At 36.2% G+C, this 22,541-nt stretch overlaps 1 pseudogene; it reads left to right on the top strand.

Annotated features, from left to right (window-relative positions):
- The first annotated feature begins 2,311 nt into the window (after positions 1–2,311).
- On the top strand, positions 2,312–3,264 carry LOC114097872 (growth arrest-specific protein 7 pseudogene; annotated as a pseudogene).
- Positions 3,265–22,541: the final 19,277 nt, after the last annotated feature.

The following is a 22,541-nucleotide window of genomic DNA, read 5'->3' as shown; positions in this document are numbered from 1 at the left end:
ACAAAAAAACTTGTGAATCAACCAAACAAAAGAGGAGAAAGACCTCTACAACAAAAAGTACAGAATGCTAAAGACAGAAATTAAAGAAGACTTAGAAGATGGAAAGATCTCCTCCCTTCTTCTTGGATAGGCAGAATTAGTATTGTCAAAGTGACCATACTACTAAAAGCACTATACAGATTCAATGCAATTCAAATCAAAATCCCAATCACATTCCACATAGAAATAGAAAAAGCAATCATGAAATTCATCTGGAAAAATAAGAGAACCAGAATAGCTAATGCAAACCTTAGCAAGAAGAGTGAAGCAGGTGACATCACTATACCAGACCTAAAAATATACTACAGAGCAATAGCTACAAAAATAGGCTGGTATTGGCACAAAAACAGACTAGTAGACCAATGGTACAGAATAGAGGACACAGAGATAGAGTTATCTTATATTAGACTAAGTGCCAAAAATGTACATTGGAGAAAAGGTAGCCTCTTTAAAAACTGGTGCTGGGAAAACTGGAAATCAACAAAATGAAAGTAAACCCCTATCTCTCACCATGAACAAAACTCAACTCAAAGTGGATCAAGGACCTAGGAATTAAACCAGAGACACTGCATCTAAGAGAAGAAAAACTAGGCCTAAGTCTCCATCATGTCGGATTAGGCCCCTACTTCCTTAACAAGACTCTTATAGTACCAGAATTAAAAATCAACAATTAATAAATGGGATGGATTCAAACTAAAAAGCTTCTTCTCAGCAAAAGAAACAATTGGTGAGGTGAATAGAGAGCCTACAGCTTGGGAGCAAATTTTTACCACTTGCATATCAGAGAGAGCACTAATCTCTCTGGTATAAAAGAACTCAAAAAACTAAACTCCAAAAAACCAAATAACCTAATCAATAGATGGGCCAAGGAACTGAACAGATACTTCTCAGAAGGTGATATACAACCAATCAACAAATATATGAAAAAATGTTCAACATCTCTAGCAATTAGAGAAATGCAAATCAAAACTTCTCTAAGATTTCATCTCACTCCAGTCAGAATGGACGCTATTAAGAATACAAACAGCAATAAGTTTTGGTGAGGATGTGGGGAAAAAGACACACTCATACATTGTTGGTGGGACTGCAAAATGGTGCAGCCAATATGGAAAGCAGTATCGAGAATCCTTAGAAAACTTGGAATGGAACCACCATTTAACCCAGCTATCCTACTCCTCAGTCTATACCCAAAGGACTTAAAAACAGCATACTACAGGGACACAGCCACATCCAAGTTTGTTGTAGCACCATTCACAATAGCTAAACTGTGGAACCAACCTAGATGCCCCTCAGTAAATGAATGGATAAAGAAACTGCGGTGTATATATACACAATGGAACATTACTCAGCATTAAAAGTGAATAAAATCATGACATTTGCAGGTAAATGGATGGAGCTGGAGAACATAATGTTAAGTGAAATTAGCCAATCCCAAAAAACCAAATGTCAAATGATTTTTCTGATTTAAGGATGCTGATTCATAATATGCTGTGGGGGCAGGGGGATGGAAGAGTTAAATGAACTCTAGTTAATTGAACTCTAGAGTTAAATGAACTCTAGATAGGGCAAAGGGGAAAAGTGGAGGGAAGGGAAGGAAAGAGGTAGGAAAGATGTAGAATGTGAGGGTCATTACCCTGAGTATATGTATGAAGATATGAAGGATGACTCTACTTTATGTACAACCAGAGATATGAAAAATTTGATTCTATATATGTAATATAAATTGTAATGCATTCTGTTGTCATATATAACTAATTAAAAATACAAAACTTAGCCCTCGGTCGGTGAATCTTCTGGGTCCTGCAGTGTGGCAGAGCCTGCAGAAACCGGAGCCTAAATCTGCGAGTTTCTGGAAACCTTCAGGGACACTTCACATCGACAGAGTAGAAACTATCCTGCCTCAGAACCACCCGGCTAGATGGGAAGACGCACAAACAAAATGAAAAAACAAGGGAATAAAGTGCTCCAAACAAACCAAGCTGCTCCCATAAGAGAATCCATCGAAAAAATATCAGTGAAGGAGTTGAGGATACATTTAGAAAAAATGTACTTCAACTTAAAGAATTTTATAAGAGAGCTGGCACAGGAGTTTTGCAGTAAAATAACAGAATCTTTTCAGGAGATGAAAGATGTATCAGAGGTCCTGAAAAGAAATAAAGAAGAAATCATTGAAGGGAAGGAATCACTAAACCAAGTTAAAAGTTCAATGGAAAGTACCACCCACAGACAAGACCATTTGGAAGACAGAACCTCAGGCAATGAAGACAAAATATTTAATCTTGAAAATAAAGTTGACCCCACAGAGAAGATGATAAATTGCGTGACATTCCCTCACCCAGACACCATGCCTGAACAGCAACTGTTAAAGCCAACCGAGTGGAGCTACTGTGACTACTTCTGGGCTGATAAGAAGGATCCCCAAGGCAATGGCACGGTGGCTGGGTTCGAACTGCTGCTCCAAAAGCAACTGAAGGGCAAACAAATGTAGAAAGAAATGTCTGAATTTGTCCGAGAGAGGATAAAGATTGAAGAAGAATATGCAAAGAACCTGGCTAAGCTCTCTCAGAACTCCTTGGCTGCACAGGAGGAAGGCTCCTTGGGAGAAGCTTGGGCCCAGGTGAAGAAGAGTCTGGCAGATGAAGCAGAGGTTCATCTCAAGTTCTCCGCCAAGCTTCACAGCGAGGTAGAGAAGCCCTTAATGAACTTTCGTGAGAACTTCAAGAAAGACATGAAAAAGTGTGACCACCATATCGCTGACCTCCGCAAGTAGCTCGCCAGCCGCTACGCGTCGGTGGAGAAGGCCCGGAAAGCCCTCACTGAGTGGCAGAGAGACCTGGAGATGAAGACCCAGCAGCTGGAGATCAAGCTGAGCAACAAGACAGAGGAGGACATCAAGAAGGCACGGAGAAAGTCCACACAGGCTGGTGATGACCTCATGCGTTGTGTGGACCTCTACAACCAGGCGCAGTCCAAGTGGTTTGAAGAGATGGTAACCACCACTTTGGAGCTGGAGCGGCTGGAGGTGGAGAGGGTGGAGATGATCCGGCAACATCTGTGTCAGTACACACAGGTGCGGCATGAGACAGACATGTTCAACCAAAGCACAGTCGAGCCTGTGGACCAACTGCTTCGAAAAGTGGACCCGGCCAAAGACAGAGAGCTGTGGGTCAGAGAGCACAAAACGGGCAACATTCGCCCCGTGGACATGGAGATCTAGACACGCCTATGCAGACCCGGGGGGTCCTGCCCCAGGAGAGGGGCTGGGGGTCCGGTGGAGAGGGGGTGGTGGCTCCCGCTGGGTGAAGCTGCCCTCCCACCCACTCTCCTGTCCACTGAGGAGAGAGGAGAGAGCTGGCAATTCCAGAAGGGTGATCTGGGTGGCTCAGCTGGGGAATCCCAAATATTCCCAGGCCAAGAAGACAGACCCCGCCCTTGTCTCCAAGACTGAAGCCCCCCCAAACCCCGTGCCATGCTTGTTGCTCTGAGAACAAACTGAGCCGGAAAAAAAAAAAATACAAAACTTAAAAAAAAAAAAAAGAGCTACCCGAACAACAACAAACCCTAAAATAAAGTTTTGGTTTTTGAAATAATGAGTCTTATGTAGAAAAGGGTTATTCAGGACACAATTTTTTAAATATACATTTAATATGCATAGTATTTTTTAATATACAAAGTATTCTCTCAAATACTATAGATTGTATGTGTTTGTTTGTTTGGCTGCTGGGGATTGAAACCAGAACTTTGTTCGTTGTAAACACATGCTCTATCATTGAGCTACACTCCCAGGCCTGTATTTTTTCAGTATTGTATCTTTGTTTAATTGGGGTTCAGTTTTAAAACAATCACTTCAGTTGAATCTCATCTCTGACTTGAACATCATAACTGAAGGGATCACTGCCATTAGTGATGCTTGGTGGCATGAAGCTGCAGAAAATCTTAAGCAACCAAAGAAATCAAATCTATTTAAATAAAGAGAAATGTCATATCATGCTTCAGTCTAAATTGCCCAAATTACCATATCTAGAACTCTAACAATAACAGCTAACCAGGGACCTAAAAGCAAGGGAATTGGAAAGAAAACAATTGATCTTTCTACCTGGTCCCACTTTGTTCATTTGTTAATTTGTTAATATAGGAAGCATTTTTGCTGAATTTGAGACATAAGGATCTGATTAATATTAATACTGACATTAATATCTTTTTTACAAGGTCTCAAAGTGAAATAAAGAGACAAGCATATAGATCTTGGAACCAGATTTCCCAAAATGGATTTGGGCCCAATACTTACAAAATGTGTGATCTTTGGAAATTTATTAGAATTCTCTGTACTTCAGTTTCCTCTTTAGAAAAATGAGGAAAATAGCCCGGTGTGGTGGCGCACACCTGTAATCCCAGTGGCTTGGGAGGCTGAGGCAGGAGTACTATAAGTTTAAAGCCAGCCTCAGCAACTTAGTGAGACCCTGAGAAACTTTTTGAGACCCTTTGTCACAATAAATTTTTTTTTTAAGAAAAAGAGGGGTGGGGGTGCCTGGGGATGTGGCTCAGTGGTTAAGTGCCTCTGGGTTCAATCCCTGGTAGAAAAAAAAGAAAGGTAGGAAGGAAGAAAGGAAGAAAGATTGGGAAAACAATAGTTCCTACCTTGAAGACTGTTTTGAGAGTCAAATAAGTTAATTTGGCTGAAGAACTTAGAATCATGCCTGGAAATATTTTTATATGAATTTCTTATTTAGCCTTAAAAAAAAACAAAAAAAAATCTCTCATAAAATTAGGACACTATTGTTCTCTATATAACAGAAAAGAGAACAAGAGAATATCTTTTTATCAAAGTTAAGAGCTCCAAATCAGTGTTTGTTATTATATTACCAAGAACAAAGTTATAAACAACCTAATCAACAGCTAAAGTATGACCTCGAGCAAAGTCAGCAAACTTAGGTTTTTAGTTTAGAAAAACAGAAGCATAAAATTAAGTGCCTTTCTTTTGCTATATTTGAAACAAGTTTTTATACTCTTTTTCATGATAGATTCAATCATACATGTGAAATGAGGACATGATAGATTCAATCATACATGTGAAATGAGGACTAAGTAGAGCCCTCCTCTACGATGCCCACTTTCTCTCACAATTCCCCACCCTGCCATCCTTGCCCTAACTTGTTTTGTTCTCACATACAGTTCTGGGGGGTTGTTGTTGCTTTCATTGTTTGTAGCACTGGGGATCAAACCAAGGCCTCCATCCTGTTAGAGAGGCACTCTGTCCCTGAGCTAAAGCCCCCAGTCCTCATTTTCAACTTTAAAACTTAATTGACCAAGTAATAATAATAATTGCCTTAGAGGGTTTATTATATGGCATTGGCTTTCTAGAATTTATTTTATTCAATCCTCAAAATTAACCAAAGAGAAAGATATTACTATGATTGACAGGTGACCACTCTGAGGCTCAGAGATATTCCACAGCATGTTCAGAGTCATGAACTAGTGACCGAGAAAGTAAGGATGAGAGCACTCCACATTAAGCCATGTGGCCTCCCCAGGTATTAAATAAATAAATAAATGGTTTGTTTGTTTGATTTTTTATATTTTTAGTTGTCAATGGACCTTTATTTTATGTTACTGATAGATGGTGCTGAGAATCCAACCCAGTGCCTCACACATGCTAGGCAAGCACTCTGCCACTGAGCCACAACCCCAGCCCTCCAAGGTGTTCATTTATATTTTAAAAGAAAATACTCCTGCCATCTCCACCTCTGGTACTCCACTCCCTTTTTAAGAAGAATAATCTTCCTGATGTAATTGAACAACTCCAAACATTAAACTCTGAGTAAAATTAGCATACTACAGTGACACGGCCACATCAAAATAGCAGTTCAATTATAGCAGTACAATTCACACTAGCTAAACTATGGAACCAACCTAGGTGCCCTTCAATAGATGAATGGATAAAGAAAATGTGATATATATATATTTCCCCCAATGGAATATTAAATGTGATATATATATATAAAGAAAATGTGATATAAATATATATATTTCCCCCAATGGAATATTACTGTTTTAAAGAAGAATGAAATCATGGCATTTGCCGATAAATGGATGGAGTTGAAGAATATCATGCTAAGCAAAATAAGCCAATTTCCCAAAACCAAAGGCCAAATGTTTTTTCTGATATGTGGATGCTAATTCACAATAAGGGGTGGGCACTAGGGAAGAATAGAGTTACTTTAGATTAGGTAGAGGAGAGTAAAGGGAGGGGAGGGGATATGGGGATAGGAAGGATAACAGAATGAAACAGACATTATTACCTTATGTACATGTATGACGGCATGACCAATGTGATTCTACAACATGTACAATCAGAAAAATGAATAATTATACCCCACTTATGTATGACATATCAAAGTGCACAAATGCATTCTACTGTCACGTATAACTAATTAAAACAAAAAATTATAAAGTAAAAATATACGAGTATTGCAACTATGTAAAGAAAATTTCTAAAAAGCAATTGAAGAGCATAAGGAAAATATACGCATTGAAAATTTCGATTCTCTCAGTAACTATTACCACATGAACAGCCCATGCCAGCCTGCTGAAGCCTGGGAGACATGTGGTCACCATCATCTAGCTAACACAGTCCAATTGTAGACATACAATTGAGACTATCATAGGCTATGCAACTCAATCTTCCCATTGATTATGCCAATAATGGCGAGAAAACCCGCTAAAGAAGCTACTTACAAAGGACTCACAGTCCTTTTGGTGCTAAAATAATGTTTTTCTTTTCTTTTTTTGCCTTGTGTATGCTGGGCAAGCACTCTACCACTGAGCTGTATTCATTCCCAACCCCCTAAAAGGATTTTTTCAAGTGGCAACCCAAAGCTGTAGAACACCCTTATGACCTGTAGAGGGCAACGGTGACCCAGACAGCAGAAGGCTCCCATTAGGTTCAGCCTTTTTGAAAGGAAAGCTCTCCTTGCCACACACTCTGTCTGTGGTTTGTGGGAACCAAAGTCAGCACGAAAACCTCCTGACCTGGAGATCTGAGCAGCAATCTCAAACTTTTGAGTTTCAAATCAGGCCTTCAACTATATGTTTACATAATTTAACTATAAATAAAGCTTTGCAATTTATTATCATTATTATTTTCACCCCTAGAAAAAAAAATAGTTTTAGAAGAGGATATAATCCAAATTCTAAAATTATTAAATTATTGGTAAAGTCAAAATACTCAGAAAATAAAACTCACTACCTAACTCAAGCTGAAAGACTTGTCTATCTAAATTACTAAAAAAAAAAAAAAAATCCAAGTCATATACTGTTTTCTGTAAATCTTCTTCCTAATTAATCTAATATCTCTTTATTCATTCAATTTGTTTCCTAGGAAAGGTATATCAAATGACCTGGTCCAAATCTTGCCTCCATCACTAATTAGTGAGGTGACCTTGAAGGGTCACTTTACTTCTCTGACCTTCAATTTACTCATCTGTTTAAAAATAAAATTCTTGCTTCATACATTTTTAAGAATTAAAGTAGATTATGTATAAAAATGCTTAGCTCAATGTGGATAAGCGTTCAATAAAATTATTGATTATAATTAGCATATTAATAGTTGTCTACTAGTGTTTATTGATGGGAGGACAATATTCCTGACTTGTCAGTACTCTAATATTTGAATTATTTTATGTGTTTCTATGAAAATTGTTGGCCATATTTATTTCTGTCTTGAAGAGTCACATTCAGTGAAAGAAGAAAATATCCTTAGGTAAGTAAAGAGGAGCTGCTTAAGTGTCCATTTACAAATAACATTATATTAGAGATTTTCCTTGAGATTTTGGAAAGTTGAGCATTATAATTTGATAAATAATTTGTGATCTATGAATAAATAATGCATTGAGTTTAAGTTTGCTTAATTTTGTCTGCACTATAAAAAAGAATTACTTAACTTTCAGTAAATTTAGAGAAATCTGCTGTTAAAATAAGATCATGGAAGAAGAGACATATAAGTCTGAGTTCAAAGCAATAACCATGAAATAAGAAAAGCAAATATATTTTACAGTAACAAGTGAGAATAAATCACAGTAACCACTTATCGATAATATTTATATATATCAAGTTTCAGATCATTAAAACAACAAAAGAAAACTGAAAAAAAAAAGAGTAAAAATAGAGACAAATAGTGGAAAATTCTTTCCATGAGTTTAGACACAGAAGTACACATAAAGAGATAGGAAATCTAAATTTAAAAGTAATTATACAGGTCTTATAAATATATATCAAATCCAATAATTGAAATTTAACTGACTAGTTTTATTTTTCATATTTATTTATGACACATTGAATTATCGATCATTGATTCCAAAAATAAGTTATTAAAATTGTCAAAAGGCTGTGTTAACTTCATTATTATTAATGTTACTGATAATGATATAAACAAAAATAAACCAGGAATAAGATTTTCAACTAACACATCAGCTACATAAATAAAAATTTTAAAAGCAATTGAGGGGCACAAGGAAAACATATTCCTTGAAATTTTCAATTCTCCCTGTGAACACTACCCTGTGAAAGGCCCAGATTGTCCAGCTGAACAAGACCCTTACCGTCAACATCACCAGGCTGACATCCAGTCAATTGCCAGACATCCAATGAAGCCATCCATGACAATCCAGTTCCAGACAAGCTGCCAGCTGACCACAGAATGACCATGCAGCTGACCCATGAAAATCATAAGCATCTTCTGTTTTAAGCTACTGAGTGTGGGGCTGGTTTGTTACAAAACAAAGTTATAACTGATGCACCCTCTTAGGCAAGAGCCAACACAAGCTCACACTGGCTTTTCCCTGGCATGGCTCCTATCAGGTATAGGAAAAACAGCATATGGCTTTGCCCCAATGAATTCGAGACTGTAGGATGATTCTGAAGCAACAGCAATCCCTTTTCTGTCACTACCAGAAAGCCAGCCCAGGGCTTGCCTTTTGAATTTCTCATGCATGAGTCAGACATGGCAGTAGTGAGAAAGAAAGGGAATGCGGTAACCTCCACGAGCTGGCTCTTTATAGCCTTTTTTGCTATTGAGAGAAAGGGAAAGCACCTTGACTTTTGCATTAGGGAGAACCACGGAGTACTGACACTTCACCCAAAAAAATCTCTTTGAATTTCTCTTTTTTCTTAGCCTATCCAAAATTTGTTGGGCATTGGTGGTATGTGGCCAGCCATTGATTAAAAATGGAACCAGTTTTCTACTATCTTTAATTTTTGTTTTTGGGGTCTTAAGTCTCATTGTGGGCTATACATGTATCATTTTGGTACCTTGGACAAAACTGACACAATTTAATTCCATTATAATATCCTTATATCATGAATTTACATAATCTTTGCAGGAGAAAGCTCCTTCACTTTTTGATTTGAAATGCAGATACTTAAAATAGAAATGATAACGTTTTATTCCTTCTTTCCTCTTTCTCTGTTCAAGGTTCTGAAAAGCTCCATACTATTCAGCTTCTCAGGAGCATTGTGCATGGTGGAAATCTTTTCCACACTTCATTTCCAGAACACAGTATGATTCTTATTTTCCTCTGACATTGTAAGTGAATTTTACTCATCTTTCTTTGTTCAGTTTACTTCATATTTCTGATCTCTCACTAGTCTTACTCCCTAACTGATCTCACCTAGCAACATAACTTTAAATACCATCTATACACGAATGATTCTCAAATTTATAGACCCTATTCTCTCCACTCCTCTGAACTTGCATATCCAGCTTCCCTCTCAACATCTACACTTGGCTATCCCATAGCTATTTCAGAAATACAATATATAAAATATAATTTGATCTCTTATTAACCCTCACTTCACTTCCCCCCCAGACAGAACTTAGTAAATACTATTGCCATTCACTCACCAACTCAAGTCAAAATCTTTAACATCATGTATAAGTCTTCCCTTTCTCAGCACCCTATCATTGTCTTAGAAACTTGTAACACATTTCTTCTTTCAAACAAAGCAAATGCAACCATCTCTTAGCAATTTCCTTTCCATCAACCTTGTCCAGGTCACTATATCTCACACCCAGATCATTGCAATAGCTTCCTATCAGATTTCCCACCATGAAAGCCCAAGCACATCACTTCCCTGCTAAAATTTCCCAATAACATTCTTTAATATATAGGAAAAAACACACTTTTTTTCTACAGCCCTTAAGACTACCCATGATCTGACCAGTAGCTACCTAGTTCATTACATTTGCTCCTACCTTTTCCTTGCTCTTTCTCTTCATGCCAAATTGGCCTTTTTCTGAGGATAAAGCAGGGAGTACACTTCATAGTATGACACCATTCATAAAAATGGAACATACATCAACACAAAGCTATTCTGTCTATGCACTGGAAAGGATATAAATAAATAGTGGAGTGTCTGAAAAGATAAAGACAAAACTGATTGTAGTGATTCCTTCTGGGAATAGAATTTGTGAGGGCCAGAAAAGTCATCAAGGAGTAGCTATGTTTTTTTGTACCACTGAATTTTTTTAACCATGAAAATGCATTAATGTATTATTTTTATAATTCAGCAAAACTTAGATAACATGTAAAACTTACTTTTTAGGGAGATCATAAAGAATATTTTCTTTCTCCAATAATTAATGTTTAATTTCCAAAAAAAAAAAAAAATCTATGTAGGCTCCAAAGACAAAGGCCAAAAGGCCATGCATGAGAGAATTTCAATGTTTTTGCCATCATATTCATTTGCCTTTCTCCCTTTTGTTTAGAACATACACTCTGGGGACTGGGATCGTGGCTCAGTGGTAGAGTACTTGCCTGGCATGTGTGGGGCCCTGGGTTCGATCCTCAGCACCACATAAAAATAAATAAAACTTTGACAAAACATTGACAACTAAAAAAATTTTTTTTTAAAAAAAAGAACATACACTCTGGTTGATACAGAGCATACTCAGGTCTTCAGCCATGGGCAGGACAGTGAAAACTGAGACATGGAATTGAACATGTCAGTTTTACATGGCATAAATTGAAAGTGAGTATACATGGAAATTGGTATACTCATGAATAAGCTCATGCTTATTCACAGAGTCCATCTTAATTCATTGCCATCAAAGTTAAATGGAAAGTCAATATTCAATAATAGTCCCTTAGGAATTTGAAAGTTGGCCTCCTGACTGCTCCTCTGTTGACACTGCCACAAAAAAGAACATGACCAGGAAGATATTGTTGCTGTCTGAAGAACTCCCAACACTGCTCAGTATTCTTACTAGAGCCATCTCAACAACCTCATCACTACAACTATTCACAGGCTGCAACCATGTTGGGTTGTTCTCTACCTGGGCATCTGGGCACAGGAGGGATCAGAAATCACATTCAGATATGCTTATATTTACATCAAGAAGCCCTGGGAAAATACATAAAATATTAATAATAGTGGTTATTTCTGAGGATGGGAAGTAAGCCAATGTATATCACAAATGTGTGAGATCTTTTTTGAACCATATAAATATCCCTGTTCAAAAAATATTTTAATAATAAACAAAGTACTGAAAAAATAAAATTGGATACAATGAAACTTGATGATAGCTCCTGAGGTCAATAAAAGTGCAGACTTGGAAATATTTTTGCCTCTGATAAGGTTTTGGGAACAGAAAGCACAGAAGCATTTGTCTACTGTGTCTATTCAGAAGAGTTCACATCCTTGTGTTGATTTGATTTGCCTGCAGTTTATAGTTTGAACCATTTTCCTAGGTGGAATACAGGATTAACAAGCAGATAACAAAAATCTTTGATACAAAAAAAATCTCTTTTTTTTCTTTATTTTTATTTATTTGTTTGTTTGTTTGTTTTAAGAAAGTCTCTCCTACTACAGAATTGCTGACATGGTATATACACTTCTTTTAATCATGGTCATGATTTTCTTCCTGGAATGAATTTAAAAGAAACCCATCTCACCCTAAATTTTAAATAAATTACAACTGAGATTGCTCTATTCCATAACATTCTTTAACATAAACTTTTCTTTTAATATTGGGAACCAAGATTCCTCAACTCTGAAAAATAAGTGAAATTAAGGAAGAACAATGTTTTAGTCCCATTGCAAAACTATGAGAGAAGGCTTAAGAGTCTCATTAGAGTTCATCAGCTATTATGCAGACTAGGCTCCCCAGACGCAGATCTTGCAATGAGAATCTGTGTGTAAGTAAATTTTTAAGGAAGTGTTCACAGGCTTGTTTCTCACAGGGAGACAGGGGTGTGGTGTCTGGTGGAAGTTCCTCTAGGGTGCCTCCAACCGATCTTGCAGAGGAACTCTGAGGTGTGAGGTATACCTCAGAGCTGTCCACATCTGAGAGTGGAACTGAGATTTAATGCTCCCACATTAGAGTGGTGGCCACAGAAACAGGTCTGCTGAAGAAACCCTCAGTCTGGCCACTGAAAACACTGAGAACCAAGGAGCGAAAGGTATTTGGGTTAGGGGCCGTGGAAGAAAAGGACAGAAATCTATGAAAGGATTAGAGGGCCAGGGTGGAGCTCTGGCATTACTTAATGCAATTATTCATCTTAATTGCAGACTCAGAACACTTATATACGATTTGTGTATAGACCTAAGGCTATTATGTGTTTTCTAATTGTTACCATACCTAATGTAGCCAGAATTCATATGGGTAATTTGACAGATTAAATTACAATTTTAGATAGTATAAAAGAAGCTCTTTTAGCATCTGTATTTTAATATTTTTTTAAAAAAAACTTCATAAATGTATTGAATTAATCTATTCCATGCAACATAAAGATAAGCATTCCTATTTCTAGTGATGTCTTCATTTAGTAAATACAGACTAAGAAAGCTTAAGAAACTTAACCTGCTGGTTAAATGTTTCTAAAATATAAAATGTCACATAGTTAAAATTTCTGTACCTGAGGATCATGTTTCAGTGTCTATGTGAGATATTTCAACAAGGTATTCATGTAACAAAGTTTATGCCAATAACTTTCTTGGCATTGGAAATAAAGTGGGAATAGACAAATTCCTTTCTCATAGAACTTATTTTCAAAAAGAGAAGACATGCCAAAAATAAAGAAAAAAATGTGATATTGTTTCTGATTGACAAATCCTCTAAATTAAATTAATGTGGTAGAAATTAAAGATACACCTGAAAATAAAATTATAATGTAAAAATTATAATATAGAAAGAAGGAAACACTGCTATCTGTGGAATTTTGAGGTTAAAAAAAGAGAACTTCTTATGACCCAAAAAGTACAAAACCATGAAGCAAAATTCATTGAATTTTTAAAAATATTTTTAGTTATAGGTGAACACAATGTCTTTATTTTACTTTATGTAGTCCTGAGGATTGAACCCAGTGCCTCATGCATGCTAGGTGAGCACTCTACCTCTGAGCCACAACCCCAGCCCTCACTGAATTTTTATACATCATTATTAGTAATCTTTCACAAGTTAATTGAATCAAATACAAAATTAACTAATAATATAAACTTTGAAAAATTAATTTTGCCGAATGGGTAGTGTGTGCCTCTAATACTGGTGGCTCAGGAGTCTAGGGCATGAGGATCACAAGTTCAAAGCCAGCCTCAGCAAAAGCGAGGTGCTAAGTAACTCAGTGAAATCCTGTGTCTAAATAAAATACAGAATAGGACTGGGGATGTGGCTCAGTCGCCAAGTACCCCTGAGTTCAATCCCTTGTACCACCTCTCAAAATTTTAATCTGTAATATCCAACTGATTGAAGATTAATATAGAGAATATTCAAGACATTCTTAAAAATCAAGAAGAAATGGATCAAAAGAAAAAAAGATGTTAAAAAATATCCAAAACAAAAAATCTGATTGCTAACAAGTATATAAAGAGATACTCAGCCTCATCAATAGTTGAGGAAATGCATGTTAAATCAAGACAATACATTCAACCCATCAAATCAGCATAAGTTTAAAATCAGAACATTTCAAATATATAGAGAGAAATGGAAACAATCTTGCCCAGGAGGTAGAAGTGTAACTGTTTCTAAAGAGCAATCTGGCAACATTAAGGATGACAAAGCCACAGGCTAAGAAATATCTTTAGCTTTAGAAACTACTCCAGAGAAAAGATAGCACAGGCTACTTTGGAGTCTCTGGGGAATCAGAGGTGATCTTGTTGTAAACAGCTAAGGAAATGCACAAATAAAATGTGGTGTTTAAGCATCACAAACACTGCAACAATTAGAACAAATTAATGCACATAACAGCAATATTCCTAGTGTTGCATGAAAAACACTTGAGGAATAATAATCATAGTCATATGTGTGTGTACACATAATGTATAGTATGTGTATACATATAATATGTGTATATAATGTATAGTATGTATAGTATAAATATAATTTTATAGCACTTTGACTTTATTTTATTATATTTTATATTTACCATGATACAAGTACCTCTGCAGTAAATTAATTCATTTTATAAACACTTATAGGTTTATAAGGACCAGGCCTTGTGCTGAATGTTAAGCTTAGAAAAATACATGCACAAGTAGCATCCAGTCTAACAAAGGACGGAATAGGGATACATAACAGTCTTATGTTTTGGGGTGAATTTGTACATCTCACTCCCTCATATAATGAATGTGATATCTGTTTCATTCAATGTAAACATTTTTCTCTTTTGGATTCTGTAACTCAGTTAAATTTTTAATTCTGTGTCAATAACTAATTCTGAATTTCCTAAGCAATTTTCTACTTTTGAAAGTATTTCATCTGATTTTTGAATTTTTATTTCATGATATATATCAATGCTATTTGGTTACCTCAATCCTTTTACAAAAATAGACAAACTACAAAACAGAAAACACATAGACAATTCAAGCAGTATATTAAAATGCATGCATTTGGATGGCATTTTTCCCCCTGCATTTCTTCCATGGTTATCCGATATTTGATAGGGGATATCAACTTTGTGAAATAATTCTGACTCATTATCTATTTTTAAAATATTTCTAAGAAATTCAAAAGTCATATTACAAGAATGGCTCTAAGAAAATCTTAAGGAAAAAGTTTTAGTGGGAGCCATGGAACTCACCAATAATTGGATCTCATGAAATAAAAACAAAACTGCAGTAACAGCTGGAGAATAAAGATGGTCATTCCAGAGATGTAGCAAGTGACATTTTATTCATGCCCCAGGTCTTCTTCCTACTGCAAGGTTATTTCCTCAGTGTGAGCCACAGAGGATCTGCAGGCTTGACCCAAATTGGCAGATCTCAGGTAGAAGCCTAACTGGAAAACCAGCAATAGCTTCAGGTTGTCTCTTTCTGAAACTTTTACCAACATAGGGAACCAGTGGCTTCCCATCTGTGTGCTCAACAGCTTCATCATGGTGACTCTCAGAGGCATTTGACAAGGAACAAAAATGGTGGTAAAGAGAAAAATTGCATCTCTGTGCCTTACTATGAATTGTAAATATATTATTGACAAAAGCATTTCTGAGTTTTGGACTTGTCTTTTTTTCAATATACATTCATATTTAAGTAACTGAGCGACTTCTAAACATATGTTCATATTTAATCCTTGAAGCAACCAGAATGGCAGATATAGTTTACACTTGTTTTCTATTCAAAGATAATTGAAGCTCTAGGATATTAATGGTTTGTACAAGATAACCCAGCTTGAAGTAAAGCTGCTTGTGGAGAAGACTGTGTTAAACCTGCTGTTTAGACCACCTAGGATCTCAAGAAAAAACAACTCACACCTTAGTCACAATGATGTATATTTGCTGCAAGGATCATGATGCACAATGTAGGAGTAAAAATCAACTCATCAGCAATACATCCACCCAGGCCCAATTCTCTAAATTCTATAATGCAGAAGATCCCTCATAACTATACAGAAAGACTGCCTGGCATTTCTAAAGTCAGAACTCCTGGCCACTTATATGAGCCACCAGCTTTTCAAAAGGAAAAATATACTTGGGACAGTTTGGGTGGCATTTAGTGGTAGTAGTTCTATTAAGACATGTAAGTCAACTATCTCTGCATGATCAATCAAAGAAATCTATTCAGTACTTCCCTTGAACCACGTAGCAGGGTCTCTACACCAAGACTTTCTATTTAGAGGGCTCCATATATTACAAATGCAGAAAACAAAGAACACAAGGACTCTTCTCTTACTCAACATAATTTGTAACTGATATGCCCTTTTTCTGATGAACACTTTTCAAATTCTGTAAAAATATTCCTCAACATTCATTTTCTCAAAATGAAAGCAATTGAAGACAAAAGTCATAAAAGTGTATGGGTTTCACCATACCACCAACATTGGGAAAAGGTGCTGTTTTAGAATGTGGGGTAAATTGATCAGTTAAAACATTCTTACTCTATACTAACTTTTTCATAATAAATTCTTTTTCTCAGGAACAAGGATTGTTGATTTTATTGTTTCCTCTTATATCTCAATTTTTGGAAACTCATTAACTTCTAGGTATTTGCAATAGTTGAAAAAATGGCAACTGAAGAATATTTTGTGATGTTATATATTTGTTTTTACTGGCAACTAGAAAAAAAATATATACTGAAAGTGTAGATGATTATATTTTTTTGAAAGTACAGCCTAGAGTGAGACAGTGAGGAAAGAGCCAGAGACAAGATGTAGCTTTCAGGGGAACACCTGGGAACTATTTTCTCCAATGAAGCGCCACTTGCCTAGAGTTTCCATTTCCTCCTAATAGTCCTTTCAAATGAGTGATCCATCAAATGGATTAATCCACTGCTGACGTTTAAAACCTGATGATACAACCATGTCCCCAAACCCCACCTCTGGACACTACTTCACTGGGGACAAAGTCTTGAGCACACAAGATTTTAGGTCACATTCCAGTTCAAACCTTAACAGTCTCCTTTCTCAGCCCACCTAGAACACCATGTCTAAGGACTACTGTTTTTCAAAACTTAAGTCACCGACTAAAAATTATTCTGGAACAGAAATCTTTTCATTTTCTTATGAACCATACAACTGTTAGACTAGGATATTCCCCAGTGACTAACATTTGATGAAAAGAAGACACTGCATCACCACTACATATAGTTTGGACATCAAGTGTCTGCCACAAATGTCCTTGTGTTCTCTCATGTGTCACCATTGGGAGGGTGATGGAACCTTTAAGAAGTGGGGCCTAGTGAGAGGTCTTTGGGTCATTGAGGGTTTGCCCATGAAGGAGACAGTGGGACCCTAGCAACATCCTCTTCTTCTTTCACTCTCTGGCCATGAAGTTAGAAGTTTGCCTCCCGCCATGTGCTCCCTACCTTGGCACCTCCACCAGAAGCCTAAAAGCAGTGGAGCCAACCAATTATGGACATAAATGGATTGAAATCTCTAAAACCGTGATTTAAAAAATAACAATGGCAAGCTAACACCCAGTTCTTCCCCATATTCGACTGTGGATGCCCAGGGATGGATAATTACTCAGAGTCTAAGCACAGTCCAGAGACAATTGCGAAGAAGGTCCTGGTCTTTATACACTTCCCATTAACAATAGCCTCAAAGAGTCTCCTTTCAAGGAGAAAATACAGGAGGAGATAGAGACATTGATCCTTAAGCCATTATTAGCTAGATTCACCCATTAGCTTACATAAATAAAGGAGGGAAATTCAGGGTTGTGAAAATGATGGGAATAGTAGCAATAATTATAGATACCAGTCATCACTCTCAACTATGTGCCAGAAGCTTGACATACATTAATTAACATACCAATTGTGAGAGGAAAACATTAAGATGCCATGTCAATGAATAAGAACCATGTGACTGAGTAAGGTGAAATCAGAGTCACCAAGTAACTAACTCTAAGAGCCAGGATCCAACACATGTTTTTCTGACTTCAAAATTCAGGAAAACATTAACCTTCTTTCTAAGATCACTGCCTCTGTGGCAGAAGGGACCATTTGCAGAAAAGAGAGTGTAACTCAAGGAAAAGTACAACTGGGAATAATGTAAAGACCACCAATGCCAGTGATTCTCAAACTCCAATGGGTAGAGGAATCAACCAGTATTGTTAAATATCAATTCTGCTTCAGGGATCCGGGTGGAACTCAATATCAGATATTTTTTAGGTTTTTAGTAGCAACCATCTGTTCCAATCCCCATTATTTGCAGATGAGTTAAGTGAGATGCAGAGAAGTTAGGTGATAGGCTTGAGGTCATGCAGTTTGTTTAATGTGGACAGAACTCTTCTGGCACTATTTCCATTTATTGCACAAATTGTTCAACAGAGACACATCACCATTGCCAGAGCATTTCAATAGACCATATGTCTATTCCAGATGTATTCTGTCCCTGTACCCCTGGACCTTTATGCTACCACAGTATATGGATTATATTCCCATCTTTTTCCTTAATATCTTAGCATGTTTGAGGTTGCCTAGAAAATTATATGGAAATGGATTTTTAATGTTAAATCATGATTTAAATTTTCTGAAACCTCCTGTTCTTTTTTGATTTGGTCAGGGATTGGGGTAGAGTTTGAGCATTCATATATGTGAATATTTTGAAAAATATCTTAGGTTGGAATTTTGCTTACTAGAGTCTCTTACGTTAAAAAAGAAAAACACTAGATAACTAATGGAGTTTCCCAACATAAATAAATTATCCCAGACTCTAATTTGATGACCTGGAAAAGATCCATAATTAGATTATTAAAGTACACAGATTGTGTTATCTACACTCAGAGATATGCTAGTAAAGGAATAGCAAACTCAAATTTATTATTTTATATTTCACAAAGCTCATTATCTCAAATTGGAGAAACATTTCTTCTTTCTAAAGCATTTTAAATGGATTTCTCTAGAACTTACTGCAATGCAGACTGTTCTTGGTAAAAGAAAAAGTAATTCATTTTCTGGTTTCAAGAATTTTTTAAGCATTTTATCAAAGATAAATTAAACATAAGAAGGCTATGATGCATCAAAACTTAAGCACTCATTAGTATTAGGCAATGTATGGGATGGGATAAATTCCTTAGGCAAACTGACTTTCATTTTTTTAGCAGTTGCTCTAATTAGGAGCAAACTATTGCTCTTGAACACACCAACGCATTATTGCAAATGGAAATGGTGTCTATAAGGAGTATTTGTCCCCAAATCACATCTTACATTTACTTGAATATGTTAACTAATTTCTTGGGAGTTAGTTGAGCTGACTGTGTTTTAAAATCAGGTCTAACCCCCTCTTTTGCCTTCCTTTATGTGGCTGCCAATTTCTAAGTAGCTTTTTATGCTAGGCTTAATCGAATAGGATGGCACCAGCCCCAGCAGTGGGGTAATGTTCTTTTCCAGCACCCTGCAGTCATCCAGTCCCTCATTCCATTTTGTCTCTCTCCTTTCTCCTTTCTCCCTCCTGCTGTCCGCTTTTACATGATTTTACTTTCTTGTCTTTTCACCAAAGGAGTAACCTGAGAGTAAAATAGGATTGAATTTTACAGAGATTGTTATGGTTACTATCAGGGGAAAATAATAACGTCAACTGTGTCTCCTTCTCTCCTTTAATCAGCCCTCTTCCTCCGCCACAAAACCTAATCACTTTAAACATTTTAGAATGCAAAAAAATCATTTTAAAAATTACCACATTATTGCATTCTAACCAACCAGGAGCAATGGCCATTCTTTGACATATTGCACTTGTCTCTATGTCTCTGTCCCCACCAGCGAGGGTACATTTTATTTAGATACATGTATGTGCCCCTCTAAGCAAGAAAGAAAAATACAACTGATAACACAGGTTAGGCAGACAAAAGGCTAAATTTACAGTATTAACTAAATGTAGTGATTATATCATTTTGTGTATAATAACTTTTAAAAGTTAATAATAGGTACATGGTCAAGAAACATTATGACTTCAGGCTAGAAAATATTGTTATGCAAATATGGATTCAAAAACTACATACAGTAATTCTGGAGAGAAGTCAGAGACCCATTGATTGAGAATTCCAAATTTAAGGTTTTACTATCAGAAATTATAGATTTGAGTTAAAAAGCAGACTACAAAATCCAGATTGGACAAAAAGGTAAAAGGGAACAATGATGATAACACATAGATTAAACTTTGACCCTAATAAGGAGTAATTTTTCTTCTCTTCAGTCTTGTTTCATATGGTATGTTCTAGATTTGAGCCTAGAGGTGTTTAATAAAATCCAAAAAGTAAAATCTAATACATAGATGATTCTTACAGCTATAAGTTTTTAAATCTTCTCCATAAATTCCTTTTCCACAAATAAGGGTCTTTTTTCTTTCTTCCTTGAAATATTGTAATATTCTTAGTGCCTAGATAATACTAACATAAAGTAACTGATCAATGTGTAATAAGTGAATAAATGAATAAATAGTTACTTAAAGCCCAAAGTAGATATGACTTGCTATTTCAGTAAGTGTCTTACTGGTATAAGTAAGTCAGTCATATTACTTCCTAGCATTTGGGTTTTCTCATTAGAAAAAAAAATTAGATCATCCTTTTTAAAATTCTTTCCATCTAAGCGTGTGTGAAACTACTTGCTCAGTGTTGACTTTAAATCTTGTGTGACTTCCTTAAAGAGCTTTGACTATTAATCTTAAGTAAAGTTCAATTCAAAAAGTGAAAGCACGTGAACAGTGGTAGTGTTAATTGGGCAGTGGTTTCTAATTTTACTTTGATTGATCATCCTTAGTTTTCATTCTTATCACGTACAATGTAAAGAAAATCTAAAGTAAGCTTTAGGAAAAAAAATAATTGAATTACTGATCCAGGTTGTTGACCATTTCATAACAGGATTGCTTAAAAGGTGGTATTTACCCTTCTGATATCAGAGCTACCAAGGATCTGGTTTAAAATGGGAGTATCTAGATCCTGTCTGGGTCAATATTTTTAGGGACAACAGTAAAGAATGTGAATTTTAACAACAACAAAAAAAAAAAAAAACTTAGAACATACAAATTTATATCTTAATGATTTAGAGTAAGAGGTTTTCCTCCTCTGGGGCATTTAAGAACCAGAGGGAAAAATAATTAGTAAAGATAAAGAAAAAAATTATACAAAACGTGACTTTAATGCATGATGACTTAGCCTGTTCTAAGGTAGAGTTTTTCAAAGACAGAAGTATAAAATGGAATCTAATATCCCTTCCAGCTCAGTGTGTCCCTAATTGTCCCCAGAGCTGTATGAGAGCTACAATTTCCATTTACAAAATTAACAGCTCTTTAATTAAAAAAAAAAGAGAGACATGTAACCGCAGAAGAGATGTAAGAAAACTATTCAGAATCAATCTCTTGCTGTTCTATTTTAAATAATATTCTGCCATTTCACACACTTTTTCTCTCTCCTAACATATTTTCTTAGTCTTTGCTTTCCTTCTTATTTCTCTAACCAAGCAGGCTGTGACCTACTTGGAGTCTGTTGAAATGATTTACAGGAGGTTTATCATTTCCTTCATGGGAAGGTCTCCAAAGGGCAAAAGCTCTGTTTTGCTATATATGCTATGTGGGGCCATAAGCCCTCTCTGGGAGCCGGGTGACGAATGCTCATATAAAGACTGTTTCTCCTTTTCTGGTTGGGTTTACATTGATTTTATTTCTTCTAAGTGAGCTGATGAAGGCAGACATACTTGGCAAGAGATTTCTTCATATTATCTATGTTTGTAATCAATATATCTGTTTGTAACTGATTACTATATTCGACAATATTTTGTTCTTTCTTGCTTTCTTACAGAAACATCTGGAAATTGATAAATTAAAATGTACACTCTTGGAGCCCTGTGTGGCTCGTAGACATTATTGCTGGCTGTCCATTACTTCTGGAAAGGCGTGCTGCCCTGCTCTCCTAAAGGTGGTGTTCAACTTGCTCTGGCCAATGGAGATGTGTGACTTCTAGGGGTGGCGTTGAGTTGCTAATGATCCATGCTGCTGGGCTATCATAGGAGGACACGTTAGTACGGAGGTGACACTCCAGAGAGACAATCTGAGAAATTGACCAAGGCTGCAGAGCTATTTCCAGCCCCTTTCATTAGTTGCCAGTTTCTCCTCAAACATTGGTTCTTAATTGTCAGGCCTGATTCTCCTAGAAAACTGAGGAAGATACTAGGAAGATCTTTCCGCACCACAGAAATCTCTAGGATGAATCTCTGCTGGCTGTCATCTCATGCCATTCATCTTATTTTTGTTATTTCTTTTTTTCACCATATTTTTATTGGTGCATTATAGTTGCACATAATCATGGGATTTGTTGTTACAGATTCTTATGTACACACAATATAATCATGTTTTCATCCTACATGTGCGCAAGCTCTTAGAAATTTCTCAGGGTCAACGTACCTTATTACTTTGTTGTATTAGCCTGAAAATAACATGTTTAAATAATGAAATAATTCCTCTTTCTAAAATTGCCTCCTGAACAGAAACAAAAGTAAAACCAAATTACTCCATATCAGTGAACTCGGTTTCTTGCCCCAGTCCTTTCTATTCCTTTCTCAATACCGTTTTAGTTATCTCTGGGATC

This window comes from Marmota flaviventris, chromosome 11 (genome assembly GCF_047511675.1).
Source record: "Marmota flaviventris isolate mMarFla1 chromosome 11, mMarFla1.hap1, whole genome shotgun sequence".
Lineage (NCBI taxonomy): Eukaryota > Metazoa > Chordata > Mammalia > Rodentia > Sciuridae > Marmota > Marmota flaviventris.
Note: the sequence above shows the minus strand (reverse complement) of the source record. Positions and strands in the feature narration are given on the sequence as shown.